At 33.4% G+C, this 22368-nt stretch overlaps 1 pseudogene; it reads left to right on the top strand.

The window, feature by feature from the left end:
• The first annotated feature begins 4051 nt into the window (after positions 1-4051).
• Positions 4052-5263, top strand: LOC120081874 (MLP-like protein 43 pseudogene; annotated as a pseudogene).
• Positions 5264-22368: the final 17105 nt, after the last annotated feature.

The raw sequence follows: 22368 nt of genomic DNA on the forward strand, positions 1-22368 counted from the left end.
ATTTACTCATTATACTCACGCAACGCACACCTCTCGGTAGTCTGCTACATGCTTCATATGTCTATGCCGCATGATTGAGTATGCGATACTCTCGCAATCTTACTTAGTTTGTTGCAATGAAAGTAAGGGGTGATAAAGAAGAAGTTAATGAAGATGGAGTCGAAGAAAATAAAGAGATGCATTGATTACAAGATGTATTAATGTCTTAAGCCAAAATGTAATACAATACAAAGATAGAAGAGAAATGGAGGGCTAGATGTAGGCAATCTCTTGCTTCCATCAAATGTTTGTCAAGGCTACCGGTGGTGCCATGGAAGGACGGTGGAGTAGTCTCTCTCGAGATCTATCTCTAGAAAAGCTTCAGTCGTCACTTGGAATGGGTGAAGGAATGAAGAACTCTTAAAGAATGTTTTCTCATGCTTTCATCCGTGATCATAAGGATCTGGCTTAAGGCAGAAGCTCGGATGCCTTGAATTTGGGCTCTAAGGCTCTATTTATATAGTTTAATCACCTACAACATTAATGGTCCTACTCTGAATCTCTGTCACTAACGCCTTGATGGTCTAGCTCTGTACCTCTACCACTAACGGCGTGGTAGGTGAAATGTCAATATCATCTTTTCGGTACTCCCAGGGTATGCGTTCATGCTCGTTTTTGCCGAAGTACAGCCGCATTCCACCAATCTTGCGATCACCCTTCTATCATGGTTATTACTTTGTAGCCGCAACATCCATGCGATGAACGCATGCGATCAATAGCCGCAACATCCATGCGATGAACGTATGCGATCTCCCTTGCAATGGTCTGGGATTCACCGCATGCGATCGATTCCTGCGATAGCTACAAAAATAGACACTTCGACGCAGAATAACGCATAATATTGGGTTAGCGGAAATTTCCTATGCTGATCGACGCAAGCTCACTTTTCATATGAATTCTTAGTATAATCACTGCATATTGTACTTATTAGCCCTCATAATTCTAAATAAGAGGTTGCAATAACTTGTATTTCTACCAGTAATCAGTTTATCAATAAATGGAAAGATGTGTTGGTTATCATGCATAAAAGTAAGATAACCTCTCGGTGAAGTTGTATGGACGATGTGTGTGCACAGTGAGCAACGATGTTGAATGTGATGAAAAAATATGGAGAAAAGAAAGGGGTTGAGATGGTAATATCAATCCTTTGAACATATTATCAAGTTTTTGTTCATGTTCATAACCTTAAACGGACTCCACCTCTAGATGAGTTAGCTACATAGATCATATTTGTATGATGTATATGTTAGTTATTTGAACGTAAGGCTGTATTTATCTCTAAATACACTTCTTACTTAGCTTAATAACATCCACAGTTACTTCCTCTCTCGAGTAGTTGACTATTACCACTTGGTTCGATTAGCTAGATAGAACCAAGAGTTGGAGTTAAATATGCATTAAGTAAATGAACTTTTACTACCAATATGCTTGTCAGAACGATGCTAAACCTACCCCAACCATCTAAAGATTTAGCTACTTATGGATAGGGTTATAAAAGTGAAAGAGACGATGAAGATAAAAGTCATGATGTATTATTGTAGAAATGAGTTCGGTACAATATATAAAAAATACAAAAATATAAAGTTAAAGAAGAAATATGGAGGGAATGAAGATCAATCATTGGCTGCAATCTCTTGCTTCTTGTCGAATTGAGGTGATGATATTGCTTGCACGATGTTGTGCATGCGATAAAAAACTGAGATGAAGGCTCTCTCAAACTCTTCTCTCCGGCAGCGATGGTAACAGTGGGGGTTCTCGAGAAGAATTTCCTCGAGAATTGGATGAATGTTCTTCATCGATTGGGTATGAATGTGTCTCAATGAGTGTCTAAGAGGGTCCCTTCATTCTTTCAGGACCACTATATATAAGGCTGGACACGGGGACCATTCTGCCACCCAGGGTTGTGGCAGGCATGTCAGATAGCTTTTTCATGTCTGTTATTCGTAGTTGTCGGTGGTCCTCTCATATGCGTTTGATACTCCTTTGCCCTAAGATGTTTTCAACACATGGCTCTTTCTTCTTTAATTTCACATGTTTTCCTTTACATCCACCTGATTAGTGATATAAATTTCATAAGCTTTACATTTGAACTCAATGAATGCACAGAAGGAAATTTTGCGCTATTTTCTTGTGATCCTAATGATTTTCTGATCAATAACATCTAAATATTCTAATTCTAAAAGACGATAACTTGTATAAATTCAAGTTATCAAGGAGATTTATAAATCTCGGTGAGATAATATGAATATCTCGTCCTAGATTTAACCCTTATTTTCAATCTCGAGGCAGAAAACATAAATCTTGGTCGAGATTATTTTCTTTCGACCAAGATTACCTAAACAACAACGCAAACAATTTCATTTGGTGTTAATAGCATGCATGTTAAAAAACCAAACATTTTTCATACATAAAAGATTGAGATATATACCTTCTTTTTGTTTGTTTCTGTGATTTTGTGTAGATAGATGGTTTGGGAAGATAGATGGGGTTGAGAGAGTTTATAAAACTTGGTAAAACTTTTTACTACTAAAACGTGTAGAGCAAACCAATTGTGGGTTCCTAATACAATTTATATAATAATATAATATAATATAATATTTGAGGACATAATAGTAAATTTAACATTTTAATAAATATCCAGTCACGTGGAGGAATACAAATTCTTTTCATTTTCTAACTCAATCTCGGTCTTGATCTCTGGCATGATGACCTGAGCAAAACTATTGAGTTCTTAAATAGGGTGCTAGTTTTGAAATATGAAAAATTCACAAGATTATTTTGGACAATTTTCCAAAAATTACCTCTCAATTAATTATTGAAGAATGACTTTTAAATAATTTTAAAAATTTCTAAAATCAATTTAAACATTTGTTAAACAGGGGAATGATTTTGATAATGACTTTTTGATACTCCCAGACGTACCCTTTATGTATATTTATTAGTGGTTTAAATATGAAATAAATGCTTTGAAATATAACTTAAACGTCTATTTGGCTTAATTTTGAAAGAATTTCCTTAGGTTCTCTTTCAAAGTCTTTTTCGAAGTAGTATTCTATAAAGTTGAATTATTGCATTGAATTTGTTTTTAATTTTACCTAAAAGATCTTATACTATTAAAGACATTTGTCTTCTCTTATAAATCTATGATCATCTATTTATTTAATTGACATGAGGCTTTGATTGTATTTCTATCCAACCGACTTTAAAGAAAAGGCAAATGAAAATAAAGAACAAAACATAGCACTTTAATCTTGTTCTTGAACTAAACACTCCAGCATTGAGAGGAAATTTCTCTTTATTATAACAGAAATATTAATCAATTTTTTTGAATATCGACAGTCCTGCCAACCCTATTGCCTTATTTAATAATCTATTTCCATGCAATAAATAACTGTAGTAAAACAATAAATTATTATTACAATTTCACTTACTCTCTTAATTCCAAAATATTGCCTTTTTAATTTATAAATTCTGAGATTAATTTTAATTTAGTTCTTAGATTCCAAAATGTTACAATTTTAATCGTGAGGTTTAAGGTATAAATGTAAATAGGGATCAAATTAAAACAAACTGAAACCTCAAAGGCTAAGATCCTGTTTGGTAACCATTTTATTTTTTGTTTTTATTTTAAAAAATTAAGCCTATGAATACTATTTCCACCTTTAAATTTCTTTCTTTGTTATTACTTTTCAATAATAGTTTAAAAAACCAAGCCAAATTTTGAGAACTAAAAAAAGTAGTATTGAAAAAGTTGTTTTTGTTTGTGGAATTTAGCTAAAAATTCAATCATTGTACTTAAACAAAGATGCACATCATTACAAGAAACGTGGAAGAAATAGGTTTAATTTTAAAAAACAAAAACAAAAAATCAAATGGTTACCAAAGGAAGCTAAACAAACAGGTAAAATTTGAAAGTAAACCATTCTCTATGTAATGGACCTAAGTTTTGTCTGGTTTGGCAAAACATTGTCTTTCAGTTTAAAAGTACAACTTAAGTTTCAAGCCAGCAAAAATGTCTTGTCTCTATGGAAAGTTGGAAATTGATTTTGAAATAAAAGCTTCTGCTTCTAAATTTCATGAAATGTTTCATAAGAGACCACACCATCTTTCCAATGCTTCTGGAGACAAAGTACGAGGTTGTGAGCTGCATGAGAGTGAATGGGGCAAAGTTGGTTCCATCGTCTCCTGGAATTATTTTCATGGTTTGTTTCAATCTATTTCCTTTTTCTTTTTATTCTTAATGGAACATAGGTTAATTTACAAATTTGGTCTCTATAATTTTCTATTCGTGTCTTAAAAGATCTTTAAACTTTAAAAATGGCAAATTAGTCTTTGTATTTTTAATTTTGTGTCTAACAAATCCTTGATATATATCAAGCATTTTTTAAATTTAACAAATCTATGACATATAAAACTATACTTTGTGTCTAATATAGATTGGTTATTAACGTCCCGTTTCATAATTATGTAGTTTTTGATATTTAATTTTGAAAAAGTACATCTATAAATAACCTTTCTACTTCTAAATTTACTACTTTATTATTTACTTTTTAACAATGTTTTAAAAATCAAACCAAATTCTAAAAACTACAAAAGTAGTTCTCGTTTTTGGAATTTACCTAAGAATTTAACCATTTTACCCATATTAAAGATATTGTATAACTTCGTAAGAAACTGAGAAGAAATAGACTTAATTTTTGAAAACCAAATGGTTACTAAACGAGAAATAAATTTTCAAATTTATTGTCCAATAGAATCGTAAACCTTGAAAAAAAGGTTTAAATAGGTCAAAGATCTATTAGACATAAAATTAAAGGTTTAATATTATTAGATACAAAATTTAGATTGTATGCATAATCATTAGACACAAATTTAGAAGTTTATAAGAAACCTATTTGAAATAACATTTTAAAGTTAAAAAGTTGAAAAACTGATGTATTGGTAAACCACAGAAGGAAAAGCTAATGTAGCAAAGACGGTAATTGAAACTGTGGATGAGGAGAAGAATTTGATAGTTTTCAAAACAATTGAAGGAGACCTTATGGAGCATTATAAAACGTTCAATTTTATAGTTCAAGCTACTCCAAAGGGCAAAGGAAGTGTGGTTCATTGGACTTTGATTTATGAGAAGCTTCATGAAAACATTCCACATTCATATTCTATGTTAGAGTTTGCTGCTGCCATGTCCAAAGACATTGATGCATACCTCATGGGAGGCAATTAAGAACCTTCAAATCAAGATTTCTCCAATTCTCTTGAAGGGTCTTCCTGATTATCAAGTATATTGAATCTTAATATATACTATATACCCAATTGAATAAATGCTTGTATGACGTGTTTTCTTTGTAGTTATTCTACGTAATTATCATGTCTCCTAATGTAAGAAAGAAGAAGAACATCATTCACCATGAATCGATTATTAGTAAAATTATGATTATAAGTAAAGTTGTACTAAATGTTGGAACCAAATGTCGATCGTTGTTGTGTCGTAGAAATTCACTGTCTTGAAAGCAAAACTCGGCACAACTTCGGTGTTAAATTGCATATGCCGATTGCTCTTCAAGATTAACACAACTTCCCAGCTCAAGTGTGCACTCACCGGAGAAAGGAATGTGGAAATTATGCTTAGACCACGATGAGAAATAGAGAAGAGAGGGGATCAATTTTCTCATATATTTTTTTCAATAACTAAGAGCCTTTCAAAGGAAGATAAGATCCGTTTTTCAAACAAAAAGAAAAAAGAAAATAATTTTAAAATTGATTTTAAAACAGTTTTAGAATTAATTGAGATTAATTCTTGGAATTGAAACAATTAATTCTTAGAATTAATTTCAAATAGTAATAAAGCATTTTTTCAATTTTCTTTTATTTTGATATGTTAGTCATTTCCAACAATCCCTCACGAATACTGGTATAGCAAAGAAAACAAAAAGCATTTTATAAAACCTATTTTTTGAGTAAAGTTGGGAGACCAAGACTTAAACATCAATATCTTGATGATTTGAATTGATACATAGTGAAATGAGGCAACAACTTTGTTAGAGAGAGTGAGTTACCTCTTGAACTTTCAATAACTATGGTTGAGAACCTCAAAACAAGTTTTACTCCTTAAATTCCCATTGATTCCGCGATAAAAGAGTGCTATTTAAAGTCATACACATAGAACCTCGAGTCAACGTGAAAACTTTAGAAAAAAAATTCTAAAACTTTTTCGTAGAAGGCGGAAACACCTTCACATTTACATTTGTTACTTCATCAAGTTTGTCGCAATAGACCACACATAGATTAAGTTATGAAGACTTACTTCATATCTAATCCATACCAGGACCAACTTTATCAAGCCCGTCAAAGACAAACTACTCAAAAAGTGAGCTATGAAGATTTTACAACTATCCATCAAGTCCATATCAAGACCACCCAAAGAAAGGGCTATGAAATTTAAAACTTTTAGTTCTATCCATCAAGTCCATACTAGGACCACCTAAAGAAAAACTATGGAGTATTTATGACTTTGAGTCCCAGGCACAATGAGGATTCTTGAATTATTCTATTGGTTTAGACATTGAACTCCAAGGAGATAATTTCTCCTTTCAACAACTGTTTCACAACTCCATGTATGATGCATTTGGCCATTATACACACTATTCTTGACAATCCTTAAGGCAACTTGTGAATCACAGTGCAAAGAGACTAGTACTGATGCCCAGAATGGTACATCACCCAGTAGGCTTCTAAGCCACTCATACTGGTGCCCTGCTAATTTTATAACAATAAATTTAGACTCCTAGTGGACATTGCTGTACAAGTTTGTTTTGCAGGTTTCCATGAAACAGCTCCTCTACCCAATAAGAATACATATTCACTAATAGAGCTTACTTCATCATTCTATATATCCCAGTTTGTATACACTACCCTTCTAGTATGACAGAAAATATTCAAATGCAAACAATAATCTATTGTACCATTAAGATACCTTAATAAACAACGAAGAGCAATCCAATGATCTTTATCAGGATTATATATATATCTACTCAATCTTCTTAGAACATATGCAATAATAGGTCTAGTATAGTTCATGAAAGCATAACACTTCCTATAATCCTTGCATATTCATATCAAGAAACACTATATTCCTTATTTTTCTTAAGACTCATAATAGTATCATAAGGTGTTCTTACAGAAGTTTCATCAAAACTATCAAACGTCTTTGATAGTTTTCAATATATGATTGACATAAAGAAAATCCATTTTCAGTAACACCAAGTATCATATTACCCTTACCTAAATCTTTCATTTCAAATTATAAGTACACAAATAACTTAGTATCAATATTTACATCTATATTTGTACCAAAGATCAGTATATCATCAACATACAAATAGATAATCACACAATCAACTCTCAACAACTTTTAATAAATACATCTATCAGAACAAATTCACTTTTAAAACATTGATTACTAAAGTATTGTTAAAATTTTCATATCATTGTTCAAGAACTAGTTTAAGACCGTAAAGAGATTTTGTGAGTTTACATACCTAGTTTTCTTGACAAGCAATGTTTCATATATATATTTTCTCTTCCAAGTTACTACTAAGGAATATCATCTTCACATCCATTTGATGTAATAAAAGACCACATATTGCTACAAATGCTATCAAGGCTATATAATGGCTATTTTGGTCATATGAGAATATGCATCAAAGTATTCAATTTTTTGTTTTGCATATACCCCACAATCACTAATCAAGCTTTAAGAAATTTTACTAAATTCACGTTTAATTCATAAATGTCTTCTCATAAGCTGCTAAATAGCTAAATCATGAAAACCATATTCATGAATTATCATTTCCTCTTTTCAAGATCCTGTACAACTCAATAACTTTATAATTTCAATCAATTAAAATTATATATATGTACGCCTATATACCCATGATCATTCCCTTATCTAATCAATGTAGAATCTTGGTTGCATTCCCAACGATACTCCCCTCGAGCCAAGGACTATCTAAACCTCCCCTCAAGTAGCCAGCCATCAATCTAACTCTTATCTAAGCAAACTCCTTTTTACTAGGCAAACTCCTTTTTACTAGGCAAACTCCTTTTCACTAGAGCATACCTCCTATCTGATAGGGTTAAACCATGGATCAGACCATGACTACTTTCGAGACCCCACTACATCTTTGTTTGACACTATATCATATCAACATGGCGAAACTAGGGGATGACTCTAATACCACTTATTAGGGTTAACAACTCTCCAAATATCTTCACAATGGTATGATATCGTATCTATTTTGGACATGAACCCTTATGGCTTTGCCTGTAGATTTGACCCCAAAAAGCGTCATACCAACGGAGATGGTTGTTCTAACTTATACACTCATGAAAAGTTCTTATAAAATATCCACATATTTTATAACTTAGACATTATCTCAAATTATCATCAATTCTACAAGCTTCCACATAAAACAGATGAAATTTACATATTTTCATATTACAAACAAGCTCGGTGATAGTCAAAATAATGTTATAGGATCAAATTTCTTTCCAAAATAATAATAATAATAATAATAATAATAATAATAATAATAATAATAATAATAATCATCTACCATGATAAAAATTAAAACCAAAATATTTCATCAAAAGAGAAGTAGATTCCGATTTATGAGAGATATTAGAATATTAAAAGGTTTATCTTATGAGGAATAGGTTTCTGAAGGAATCTTTGGGAATCATTCCTTACTTGGAACCATATTCTCAATTAGTTTACATGCTCCCACAAAGGGGAAAACTGAAATATAAATTCCTTAAATGCTTTTGTTTTCCAGTCAAGAACAACGTTCATGCATAAATATTCAAATCCAAAGTATCATTTAATTCATGCACATATTCACAAATCCGCCGCTTACTGGATTTCGGTTGCTCTATGTTGTCCTTCGTAGAAAATAACAAGGAATTTAATTGAGCTTATTGGATTTTTCTTTTTGATAAAATTAAAGGTCCAATAACATTATAATAATAATGGACAAATAACAATATTGTTGGTTATCTGTAATTGTAAAATCCTCATTGCTCGTTATAAAATTGATTTAGGCCGGTTCTCAAAGTAGATGTAGATCAAATTAGTTGAACCAGTGTTCATTCTTTACTGCTTTCGATTTATTCGGTTGATTGTTTGTGCATTCTGTTTGACCATCTAAGTTAAGTTCAAAACTCTCCCATCCAAGGTAGCCACGATCGGATCAGAACCGAGCTTCGAAGTCTTGTCTTTTACAGAAATCCAGAATCTTGTGCTCCATTGTTGTCCATCGACGTTTCATTTTGGAAGGATCTAGATGGACCTTTCCAGATTTGATCCTCATTTGAAAAAGATGATAATGATAATTTTTGCTTTCAAATATTTGAAATCAAATGTAGATCGTTGTGGTGTTGTGAAAAATCTATGACCTTAAAACAAAATTCGATGTGACCTCGATGCTAAATTACATAGGTTGGTTGCTTCTCAGGGTTAACACAACTTCCAAACTCAAGCATGCCTTTGTGAAAATTATGCTCAACCATAGAGAGAAATAAAGAAGAGAGGGGATCAATTTTCTCATATATTGTTTCCAATTCTTTAAAACAAAAAAAGAATACCATTTTGAAATTAGTTTTAAAATTCCTTTCGAATTAACTGAGATTAATTCTTAAAATTAATCACAACAATAATTTTTGGAATTAATTTCAAACAGTAATAAAACATTTTTTGCATTTTCTTTTGTTTTGCTATGTTAGTCATTCTCAACGATAAACTGAAACATATAGTTTTTCGTTCAATATGTATGCGGTTAACCGGTTGAGCGGCAAAAATTTTCATTACGTACATTTAAAACCTTATAAGTTATTGTGACCAAAAAAATAAGAAAACTTTTAACACTTATTTTGAATGGGGCTAGTGCATCTATTATATCGATGAGTATCTATGTTATAGTATTAAAACTTCTATCAATCTGTGTGCATTGTTCCTAAACATGGCTTTCAAAAGATAAAATACGAATTTTCATTTTAGATGTCGATAGTTCAATCTCCTATACTTATAGAAGGGTCGAACAAACTTTCATGTGATGATAATCTTATTTGATAGCATCGAAAATGTGTTATCTTAGTGCCTCTAATCTAACTCGTTTATGAAGTTTAATGTGATTATATGATTATATTTGTAGGATCTCGAGTAATACATGCATTCTAAAGTGTTACAGGCCATTCGGGGTTAATTTGGAACAAATGGGAGCTAAAAAGAGCAAACGAATTTCAAAGGAGAAAAAATGACCAAAATATCCCTTGAAGCATAGCTGATATTGTGGTTGAATTGTATTATGTGATGATTCTACTGCATGTATTGTGATGATGAGAATCTATGATAGGCTGTAGATAATCTGTATTCACATTAGTTAGGACTCACAAGCATGTATGTATGATTTTAGGCCAAATTTAATTTTTTTTTTTTCTTGTTTCTTTTGCACCTTTGAGCACATAGTCATCTTATCTTTGGTTTTGAATGCTTTGGATTGGATTATTTGGCCCATATGTTTGTTGTCACCTAGAAAGACCTAGGTGATAGATGTTAAGTAACCGAAAGCTCAACCTAGTAATGCATGCTTATGTTTTTTTGCCAAATTCTTATTTTGTATTGTAAAATTCTAATGTTGTAAAATAGAAAAAGTTGTAAAAGGCAAAGCATGTTGTAGAGTAAAGGTAAGTCTATATAATATTTTTTAAGGGGATTATTCTTTTTTCTTGGGATATGATTAACCTTAGGTGGCTATGACACCCGTAGTTGCTCTCTAAGCTAAAGTTTCCTTAGGAATGAGTAGGCTTTGACACCTTCTTAGGATAGGTTGCTCGTAGTTGGATGTCTTTTGTAGGATCGATATGACAACCCTAGAGGGGGTGAATACGGTTTAATCAAACTAATCAAAAGTTTTTACTAATGTGAGTCCAATTAAATAAATTAACAAACTTTTTCTTAACAAGTAATTTAAACAATAAATTTATATAAATAATTTCACTTTGAATTAAACAAGAAATTAACCAGCACATTTTAAAGCACAATTTTTAAATCTAATAAAAGAATTTGTAAAGAATATATAAATTTAAGAACTACCAATCAAAATAAACATATATGAGCAATTAAATTTAAGAACAAAAATTGCAAATAATTTCAAGCAATAAAATTTAACAACGAATTAATTGCAAAATTAAATAGTTGAGGGATAAAGGAACCGACACTAAGAATTTTATAGTGGTTCGGCACAACCGGCATACATCCACTTCCCAAGCTCTACTTGGGTTTGTCACTCAAACTTGACTCTTTCCACGAATTAGAGTCGAACAGCTACAATGTTTTTTTTTTTTTTTTTTTTTTTTCTGGGAGCAAAAACAAACTTGATTCTTTCTATGGTTGAGGATCAAACCGTTACAATGACTCTTTTATCGGGATCAAGAGCAACCTTTACAATAGTTTGAAAAAATAAATAGCACGCTTGACAAACTCTCTACAAAAGTGGATTTACAAATTTTAGCTCATAACTAATCAATCCTTACGACATAAAATAACTCTCTCAAGAAGAAGATGAAAAGAAAAAAATTGAAGTTTAGAGAGAGAATAACAATGGTGGCTTTGATTATCGAGGATTGAAAAATAGTGTAAAATTGTTGCTAAAATTTGAGAAAATGAAGTGTTTAAATAGAGAGCAAAAATTGTTGAAAACCACATTTCATCTGGACCATTAGATCTTGTAAAAGAAAAAACAATGGTGGAGACTTTAAACTAAACTAGCCGTTAGACACAACCAAAATATAATATTAAATTTTTTTTCTTTTTAAAATTATTTTTTTAAATCCAACAAAAAGTAAAAAGCCACCATGTGTCCGAAACTAGCCGTTACCACAAATATAAAATAATATTAAATTTATTTTTCTTTTAAATTCATTTTTTAAAACCAATCCAAGAACCAAAAGCCCATTATGTTGTTGGGATTGGTGTCTTAATTCTCTTGGTAGTCTCGTAGTTTGTAAACATTTTGTAAACATATTGTTATTAATAAAATAAATATTATTTTATAAGCACTTACTCAAATCCAATAAACTAAGATCCGTGGTTATTTCATGTAACTTAAGCATATATGTGGAGACATACGAGTGGATCATGCTTTAAGTAATAATCTAAATGATCTGTAGTAGATGGATAAAGGAGGGATACCTTATCCTGTTGACACTACGGATGCGACCCGGTTTGTAGATATTACAAGTGTTGTAAAGTGCCACAAATGGTCTGATCTTGACCATTCATGTGGAAACATGCGAGCGGGGGTATCCTATACAAAGAGTTTGTATAAGACTAGACTATGAAATGATTAGTCTCTTTATATAACGTTGTTAATAATTAAGACTTATATTTCACTAAAATGACCATAGGTGAAATGACCTTAATCTTGATTGAGTTGGGAACTCCTGCCTATGAGGGCAGTCCTTTGATTTGTATGTGTGAGAGGGGCCAGATTGCCAACTCAATAAACTTATCATTTTGGGGATTCGTCTGATCGGGGAGTTGAGAACTCAGCTACTCAAAATGAAATTCACTCCTTTCTCGAAGTAGGGGTAAGTAGATAAATTGCTTCCTTAAGGACTGATTCTAGGTCTTGAACATAGTTGCCACACCCTCTCCTCGCCCGAGAGGACTTAGTCATAATAGGACTATGACTTATTTTTCATTAAAGGAATTAGTGGTACTTAAGGAGTTAGAGGTAACTACACGTGGCAAAACGGTGAATTGGCCCAGTTATACTTATGAGCGATTTGTAAAAGGTCATCGCACTGTTGATTGGTCATATGGACACAGAAATATATCTGTAGTGCGAAGAGTGCAGTTATCGGTCTTTAGTGGAGTAACCAACAGTTAATGGATGGTGGATTTCGTGATCAAAGAGTTTAATAAGTTATTCACGTACCGTTAGAGCTTCAAGCTACATGTTCATGAGGTCCCCTTAGTAGCTCAACGAGTTCAAGTTGAGAATCAGATTTTAGGTTAATTTGAAGTGTTCAAATTAACAAGAGGAAATTCAATTATATGCGATATAATTGATTCAATGTATTTGATACATTATCATTTGAGGAATTAATATAAATATGAATTATATAAAATACTATAAAATAGAAAAAGAACTATGGTTTATATGTTTCATATGATGAAATATTAAAACTATAGGTTATAAATATAATATGATAAGTTGGTTATTATATTTATTTGTACATATTAATTATATGATAATTAATTATTATTTTTCTTTATTGAGTAGGAGGTTATTGGAAGTTTTATGGTAATTATGAGATAAAAATGAAAATTATTTTCCAAATAAAAAAAATGATGATTCATTCGAAATAATCTCACAAAAGGGCTATCAAGTAAAAGTGTTTTACTAAATGATAGCATAGAGAGCATACACGATTGAGTTACGAGTTTATTATATAATAATTACTCGTTTGTTCGTTGCTACACGATCGAGTAGCAAAGTCTATACGAGAAAAGTCTATACGATAGGCTTCACCTTTCTAAACGATCAAGTATTTCGTCTATACAATAGACAACATTCATCTCCCACTTACTCGATCGTCTACCTCTTGCTTTCCTCAATCCAAAATCATATAGAGCCCACAACTCCTAGATTCTCACACCAAGAATACTAAGGTAACACTTATGGTGGTGTTCTAATTACGTTCGAGAATCGAGTTGGACTCGATTGGGATCAAGGTGCATTCAGTCATTCGTGGAGATTGTGTTCTGATCATTGCGTTCAAAGTTCGTGTTGTATGAACGATTTGTTGAACGATCGAAGGATACTTGAAGAAGAGTTCTTCAAATGTATGAATACTCTATCCCTTGTCTATTCTATTAAGAAGCATGCTGTAATTTATAGTATATGCATAATCGTTTTCGTTTAGACTATAATTGTTGTGTTCTTTCTCAATGGGATTTGAATGATCTGCTTCCGCTCACTGGATCTCTTTTTAAGAGTTCCTTCACATGTGTCACTCCTCCATTGCTCCAAGTGGCATCTTTCAATTGGTCCACTTTGATGAAAAAAATTATGCCACATCATCAGCTTAGGATTTTTCTATAAGCTTGTTCCAGCCATATCTTTTTCGTTTAATGTCCGATTTAGATGATCAAAACTGGGTTGGAACCATTGTTCTAAGATGTATGCAATAGTCACTTCAAAACACTCAAAATTAATAAGAAAAAATAGGTTTATTATCATCAAAATATTAATTAGTTAATTAATTAAAATTAATTAATTTTAGATTAACAGCCAAAAAGGCAACACCTTTAACTTAACTCGTATGGGAAAGTCATGAAGTGATGTGCTTTAATAAGGTTTTCTCTTTTGTGTAAAGTAAAAAGAAAAAAACAATTGGTTTCATTAAGTGTTTCATTGCCATTTTGAGTCTAGGATGCTTAACTCTTGAGCCTTTGAGTCAATATAGAGGAAAAACGAGCTGGGGATTGAATAAAACCTTACCAGGCTTGTAAGGACCTAAGTAGGATGGCAAAGGGCACACACACATAAGAGATAAAGAATTAGTTTTAAATTTCATATTGATTGTGTGCATGCAAGTTATTTTTATCTTTGTGTATACTTTGTTATCCTTTTCTTTGAGATTAGATTCACTTGTTTGTTGCAGATGATTCACTTTTATTTTACCTTGCTCAAGGACGAGCAAAGTTTAGGTTAGGGGTGTTTGATAACATCCAAAATGTACTATCTTAGTGCCTCCAATCTAGCTCATTTATGAAGTTTAATGTGCTTATATGATTATATTTGTAGGATCTCGAGTAATTCATGCATTATAGAGTGTTTATGGGCCATTCGGGGTTAATTTGGAACAATTAGGAGCTTTAAAGAGAAATCGGACATTAGAGGACCAAAAATGATCAAAATGTTCCTGGGAGCGCAGAAGGCAACGCAGTGATGCCATGCACGACGCTTTTTCTTGAGAGCTTATTTTTGGGAAAAATGCAGGAAATGCCATGCAACACTCCTCTGTGGCGTCGTAGCACTACATGTGCATGTGACATTGTGTGCGGAAGGGGGGGGGGGGGGGGAGGGAGGACAGTGCTATGCTATCAATCCCCCTCTGCCCTTTGACAAGGGATGCCAATGTTGTGGTGCTATCCCTCAGTGTCGCAGCGCTGGCGTTATTCTATAAATACTTTTTTTTCACTTTGAGGGAGATTTTATTCTCCATTCAACCTCCAATCTAATTTTGTCCTCACTTTCTGTATTCCACTTGTATTTTCTTCCTTTTATCTAATGTAATCAATAAAGACGATGTTGGATCTTGTCTTCTCCATCACCATGGGAAGGTAAGATTTACAGATTTCTAGTTTAGAGAATTTTGGATGAACTCTTTGTAAATTTGGGTGAGTATTCTTAATGTAATCTTTATATCTTGGCTATGAGTTTCTTTTCTGATTGAATGACTTTACAATTATATTTTCTCTTGATTGTTTGACAAACTACTTGATATTTATGATTAATTGTTTTTGATTAACTTCTAATATGTGAGATAAAATTATAGGTTAATTTCTAAGAAGTAAAAGAATAGATAGACTTGTCATTTGTTGTCTATAACGAAGAGCATTGACCTATTGACCAGGGAAAAACGATATTGAATGTTTAATAGGCGATTATAAATTAAACATTCATCTTTTCATAATCCCTTGGCCCACCAACTTGGTGGAGTTGAGTTGGTATGTTTTAACAACTCACCCCAACTCACCCCAACTCTCATTTCTTCCAATGTTTTCAATGACTCCATTTATTAGCTACCGTAAGCAACTACCGCTGTCACACTCTGGGAACCAATGCCGATGACCACTTTGAAACAGCCAACTCTGGTGACTAACTCCGGGCTCCGATAACTTCTAATGACCACCTTTGCACAGTCAGTTTTGAGCTCTGATGACCACCTTCAATGAAAACTCTGACGACCACCTTTGCACGACCAACTCCAACTACTAATTTTGAGCTCCGATAATCAGCTTCGATGACAGACTATGGCAACTAACTACGACGACCACCTTCATGCGACCAACTTCGACGACACTTTCTAGACTCTGGCAACCACCTCTAATGATCAATTTTGAGTTCCGACAGCTACTTCTAATGACAACTCTGCTGACCAACTCCAACAACCACCTCTAACTACAAACTTCGACGAAAATCATCTTTAATGATCAACTTCGACGACCACCTTCACACTACCAACTTGATGACTAACTCTGAGCTTCGACAACCACCTTCAACTACAAACTTCAGCAAAAATTACCATCAATAATCAAATTCAATAACTACCTCCAACTACAAATTGGCTCATTGTTGTATATCCTATTATTCGTGAACATGTAAATAAATCATCAATGAAAACCCTACTTTTGTGTAGGTTCGACTCATATATTCCATGACGGTTAAAGTATATTGTAAGGTTGTTGATTATATAAAAATAGTATTTTAAATAGTTTAAGTGCAATATTTATATGTAGAAATTGTAATATATATTTATTTAATTGAATTCACATATTAAATGAATGTTTAAGAATTTGGAAAAGTATGTATGTAATTTAATAGTGGAACAAAAAGTTAAGAAAAAGCAAACAAAAACAAAACAAAACAAACATAAGAAATTAAAAAAAAAAATCATAAAATGGATATTTATTTTTTTGGAACATTTTCCAGCAAAAATGAGTGAAAATGAAGATTTGTTCTTTAACGATCTTTCAAATTTGGAGAAATTGAAAGTGAAATTTTTTAAAAACGTGGTGACACTACATTGGCTGCTAAAATGATGGGAGCGATTAAACTAAAAAAAAAAAAATCATGATAGAGAAAAAATATAGATCAACAACAAGGTGAAATTCATGGAAAAAAAATTAGGAATCAAAAGTTTTGATTTCTCTTTAGTTTCCAATTTTATTTAACTATATTTCTACAAGAAATGTAGTTAGTTCATTATTATTTATTATAAATAATAATAATAATAATAATAAATAAGAGAAAAAAAGACAAACTTTAAAAAATAAAATAAAATAATTGTAATTCATATTTAATTAAAACAATGGTAGAATTATTGAATAGAGAAGTTTCAAAAAAAAAAAAAATAGTAATCATAAAAGTAGATTATGAAGAGTTCAAAGAATGACAATAGATACCCTTGATATATAAACTCGACCCTGTACTACAAACAAGATATATGAACTCAGACAAAACAATTATGCACCCCAAACACAGACATATGAACTCAACAAATATATAAACTCCACAAACATATGAACTTCAGACATCATGTCTCAAATCGGCATCCCAAATAGCCCCTAATAGAGAACAGATATCAATAGATAACAATCACATGACAATATGATAGAAATCAAGAAGTTCTTAATCCATGATAAAAATCACATGTCAATTCGATAGAAATCATATATCTATGAAAAACCTAGAATAAAGTATATCAACATATAATATTGTATTAAGTGTATATTTATAAAATCTTATTCTATATGATTTCCTATTCTATTTCCATTGAATTCTAATTTGTTATATGCAAATGTTGGAGTTATGAGTGGAACGATAATATTTTGGCTACTGTAAGAGGAAGAAGAAAAAATCTCTGACGAAAAAATGGAGGAAGAAATAGAGGCAGAAAAGAATTGGAGTTAAGGGAAGCAATCAAATAGTAATCAGAATAATCAACTACAAATCATAAACTACTGAGTATCAAATACAAATCTGTGAGAGTTTCTGAACCTAACTTAGATGGCCAAATAGAACGCAAACAATCAGCAGAAATAAATCGAAAGCAGTAAAGAACATCAAGATATATAGTGGTTTGACCAGTTTGATCTACATCCACTTTGAGAACCAGCTTGAGTTAATTTATTAATTAGCAATAAAGGAATTTTACAAATTATAGATAATCAACGAAATCACCAATCTGTAATTTTAAGTATCCACTGATACCAAGAGATCCGAACATAACGTCACCTCTGACAACTGAGAACAACCTGCTGCAAACAACCCAAAACAGTGTGCTACTCGTCTCTGACCGGCGAACTACGCGCAGTCCCGTGCGTCTCTCTCATCGCTGCCGCTCCACGTAAGAACCAGTGCGAAACCCACGCCCTCGCCGGATGAAAATCAATATTGCACTGCTCGCTGATCTGCAACTATGCGAGCACGCCGTGGACACACGCCGAATGAACTAGGCGGCTCCACGTTCGTCTTCTCTTCAGTGGCGGCTACTGCAAATTTCTTCAGACAGCTCGTGGACTTCAGACGCTCCTCGGCGGCTCACCTACTCACTGGCGGCTTCCCTCTGTTTTTCTTTCTCTCTTGTGGTTGCTCCCTATCCAAAAATAAGGGTTACACAAAAATAAGGGTTGCAAAGAAGAAGAGATAATTACAAGTTTGCCACTGCTCAATAATTACGAAAATGCCATTGGGCCTTTAATTTTTCCAAAAACCCAATAAAACCCACTTAAATACCTTGTTATTTTCTACAAATCTCCCTCATAACAAGAGTATTTAAGTGCCAAGCTGATTCTCCAATCTTCCTATCATCCAGATTTAATATTCAGCCCATTTAATAGTTATTTGAACCTATGGGTTGGAAGAACCTTGGTTAACATATCTAACAAATCCTCAACTATATGAACCTTGACCAGTCAACATCTTTCTATGCCACAACTTCTTTGATAAAATGAAATTTGATATCGATATGCTTAGATCATTCGTGATGAGATGGATTCTTTGCAAGATGAATAGCACTCTGGCTATCACAACGGACGATAGGAATGAACTCTGTTAACAACAACTCACCAACTATTCTTTTCAACCACACTGCCTCTTTCACAACTTCACCCACTTAAATATACTCTGACTCAGTAGTAGACAAGATAATAACTGACTGTAGAGCAACCTTCCAATTGACCACATTACCAAATAAACAAAAAATGTGACCTGATAGAGATCTTCTTTTGTCAAGGTCTGCAGCATAATCTGCATCTGTAAGGCCTTCCAACAGTGCTGATTTATCACAATCTCTGCTAAAACACAATGATACACTGATACTACTACCTTTCAAATATCGAAGCACCCATTTAACTGCATTCCAATGCTCCTTCCCAGGATTGGACATAAACCTATTTATCATACTCATAACATAATTCAAGTCAGGCCTAGTACAAATCATCAAATACATAATACTTCCAACAACATTACAATAGGGAATATTAGCCATCTCTAACTTTTCTTGTTTAGTAACAGGACACTGAGATGAAGAAAGCCTAAAATGAAATGCTAAGGGTGTCGAAACTGCATTACAACCAGATATATTATACTTCTCAAGCAGTTTATGCACATAACTCTCTTGTGAAATGGTTAACAAACCTTTCTCCCTATCTCTTTTCACATCCATGCCTAGGATCCTTTTCAGTTCACCTAAATCTTTCATCTCAAATTCACTACTCAATCGTTTCTTGAGATCACAGATTTCAGAATAATCCTTAGACACCAGAATCAAATCATCTACATACAGAAGTAGATAAGTATATGTACATTTCTGAGATAGTTTCCAGTACACGCAGGCATCATATGAGCTCCTGTGAAACCTCTGCTTTAGAATAAAGGTGTCAAATCTGATATACCACTGTCTCGGCGATTGCTTCAGTCCACAGATGGACCTGTGAAGACGAAAAACCATGTCTTCCTTTCCTTTCACCTCATAGCCCTTAGGTTTAACCATGTAGATCACTTCCTCCAATTCACCATGAAGGAAAGCTGTGGTGACGTCCATCTATTCAACAAACATATCAAAGTGAACAGCAATAGATAAAATTAATCGAATGGACGAATGCCTCACCACCGGAGAGAAAATCTTATGACAGTCAACTCCCTCCTTTTGTGTGTAGTCCTTGGCTAACAGTCTAGCCTTATACCTAGGCTTGCTATCACTTCCTATACCTGGCTTGATTTTATAAATCCACTTTGACTGAATGTGTTTCTGATTAGGAGGCTTTGGAACTAATGACCATGTCTGATTCTTCTGCAATGAAAACAATTCTGCTTCCATAGCATCCTTCCACTGTTCCTTCAAATCAGATACAATAGCCTCCTCAAAAGTAAGAGGCTCTGCTTCAATACTGTCAGCTGCACAAGTAAGAGCATAAGCAACTAAATCAGTATAACCATACCTCATAAGAGCATGCCTCACCTGCTGAGGCCTGTCACGTGTAAGCTGATAGCTCTGTAGGTCACTGCCACTTGAGCTTTCTTTACTAAAAGCTCCCTCATCAATCAAAGTCCTCTACAGTTGAGGCTGTCTACCATCAGAACGGGATGACTGATCACTAGAATCACATGAACTAACTTATGGTTGTGCTTTAAAATCAATTCTAACCCCCGCCTCAATCAAATCAACTATCTGCTGTTTCTGCTGCTCTTTAACACGAAATGGCATCTCTGTTTTATTAAAGGTCACATCTTTGTTGATAATACATTTATTTCTGCCCTCTTCCAAGCACCAAAGTTTATATCCTTTAACACCCTGAGGATAGCCAATAAACATACATTTCAGTGCTCTTTTATTCAGCTTCCCTTCCTTGACATGAGCATAAGCTGAACATCCAAACACTCTGAGATGATCCAAGCTTGGAGCTTTTCCTATCCATATCTCCTGAGGAGTCTTTAGGCCTAAAGCAGAAGATGAACTCCTATTAATAAGATAACAGGCTGTTTGGGTAACTTCCCCCCCAAAATTTCAAGAGTAATGAAGCATTTGTCAAGAGACATCTTATACGCTCCATAATTGTTCTGTTGAACCTCTCAGCTAAACCATTTTGCTGTGGAGTATACGTAATAGTGAAATGCCACGTAATTTCTCAGATTTGCAAAATTTATCAAATTTGTGATTCACAAATTCCAAACCATTGTCTGTCCTCAGATATTTTACCTTCTTGCCTGCCTGGTTCTCAACCTGCTTTTTCCATTCAAGAAATTTCCCAAAAGCTTCATCCTTCTGTTTTAGTGGATACATCCACACCTTTCTTGAAAAATCATCAATGATTGACATAAAGTATCTCGAGCCTCCCATAGAAGGTACCTTTGTAGGATCCCACAAATCTGAATGAATATAATCCAATATTCCTTTGGTAGAATGCTTCTCTTTCCCAAACTTCACTCTGGTAGACTTTCCCATTATGCAATGTTCACAAAATGGGAGTTCAATGTCTTTAACTCCTCCAAGCAAACCTTGTTCTGAAAGAGCTTGAAGACCTCTTTCACTGACATGAGCTAGTCTATTATGTCATAATATAGATTTATCTATTTCTTTCCCAGATGCAACAGTAGCACTACCTGAAACTGGAGTACCCTCCAACACATAAAGGCCATTCCTCAAGGTCCTCTTCAGTTTAACTAAAGAACCCTTGATAACCTTCAGAACTCCATTCTCAGATTTATAAGAATAACCCGTTCTATCTAATTCGCATAGAGAAATTAGATTTCGTTTGAATTGTGGAACATACCTTACATTTGTAAGAATTCTGATCATATCATCATGTGTTGCAATTCGAACTAACCCAGTTCCTTTTACATCACAAGCACCATTATCATCAAGCAGAACTAATCCCCCATCATTTTCCTGAAAGTCAATCAAGAAATCCCGATTAGGAGTTATGTGAAATGTGCACCTTGGATACATGATCCAAGCATTCTGGGTGTCCCTGTTGGACACCATCAAAACCTCTGCTGAATCATACCCATCAATAATATTTACTGCACTAGAATCCCCTGCATGCTTGCTACTTGATACTTCCTTGCTCTTATTCAAAGAGCAATTTTTTCTAAAGTGTCATTCTTTATGACATAGAAAACACTTTTTGCTTTTCCCCTTTGATTTTGACCTGGATCTCGACTCTTTTCCTTTTCTGTTCTTTTTCTCATTTCTTCCTCTGGCCATGAGTAACTCTCCATCCTTGCGTTCCTTTTTAATCTCGAGATTTCTCGTTCTCAAGGCATCCAACACTATATCCATGGACAATGAATCCCGTCCATATTTAATAGCTGCCTTAACTTCTCGATATGATTCTGGCAAAGAATTCAGAAGAATAATTGCTTGATTTTCATCCGACATCTTCTCACCGATATTGTTGAGATCAACTATAATCTTCTGGAATTCATTTAGGTTCTCTTTTAAGCCTTTACTTGAGTCCATCTTATATCCAAAGAA

Source organism: Benincasa hispida, chromosome 7 (assembly GCF_027475165.1).
Source record: "Benincasa hispida cultivar pf3 chromosome 7, pf3_genome.v1.1, whole genome shotgun sequence".
In the NCBI taxonomy this organism is placed as follows: domain Eukaryota; kingdom Viridiplantae; phylum Streptophyta; class Magnoliopsida; order Cucurbitales; family Cucurbitaceae; genus Benincasa; species Benincasa hispida.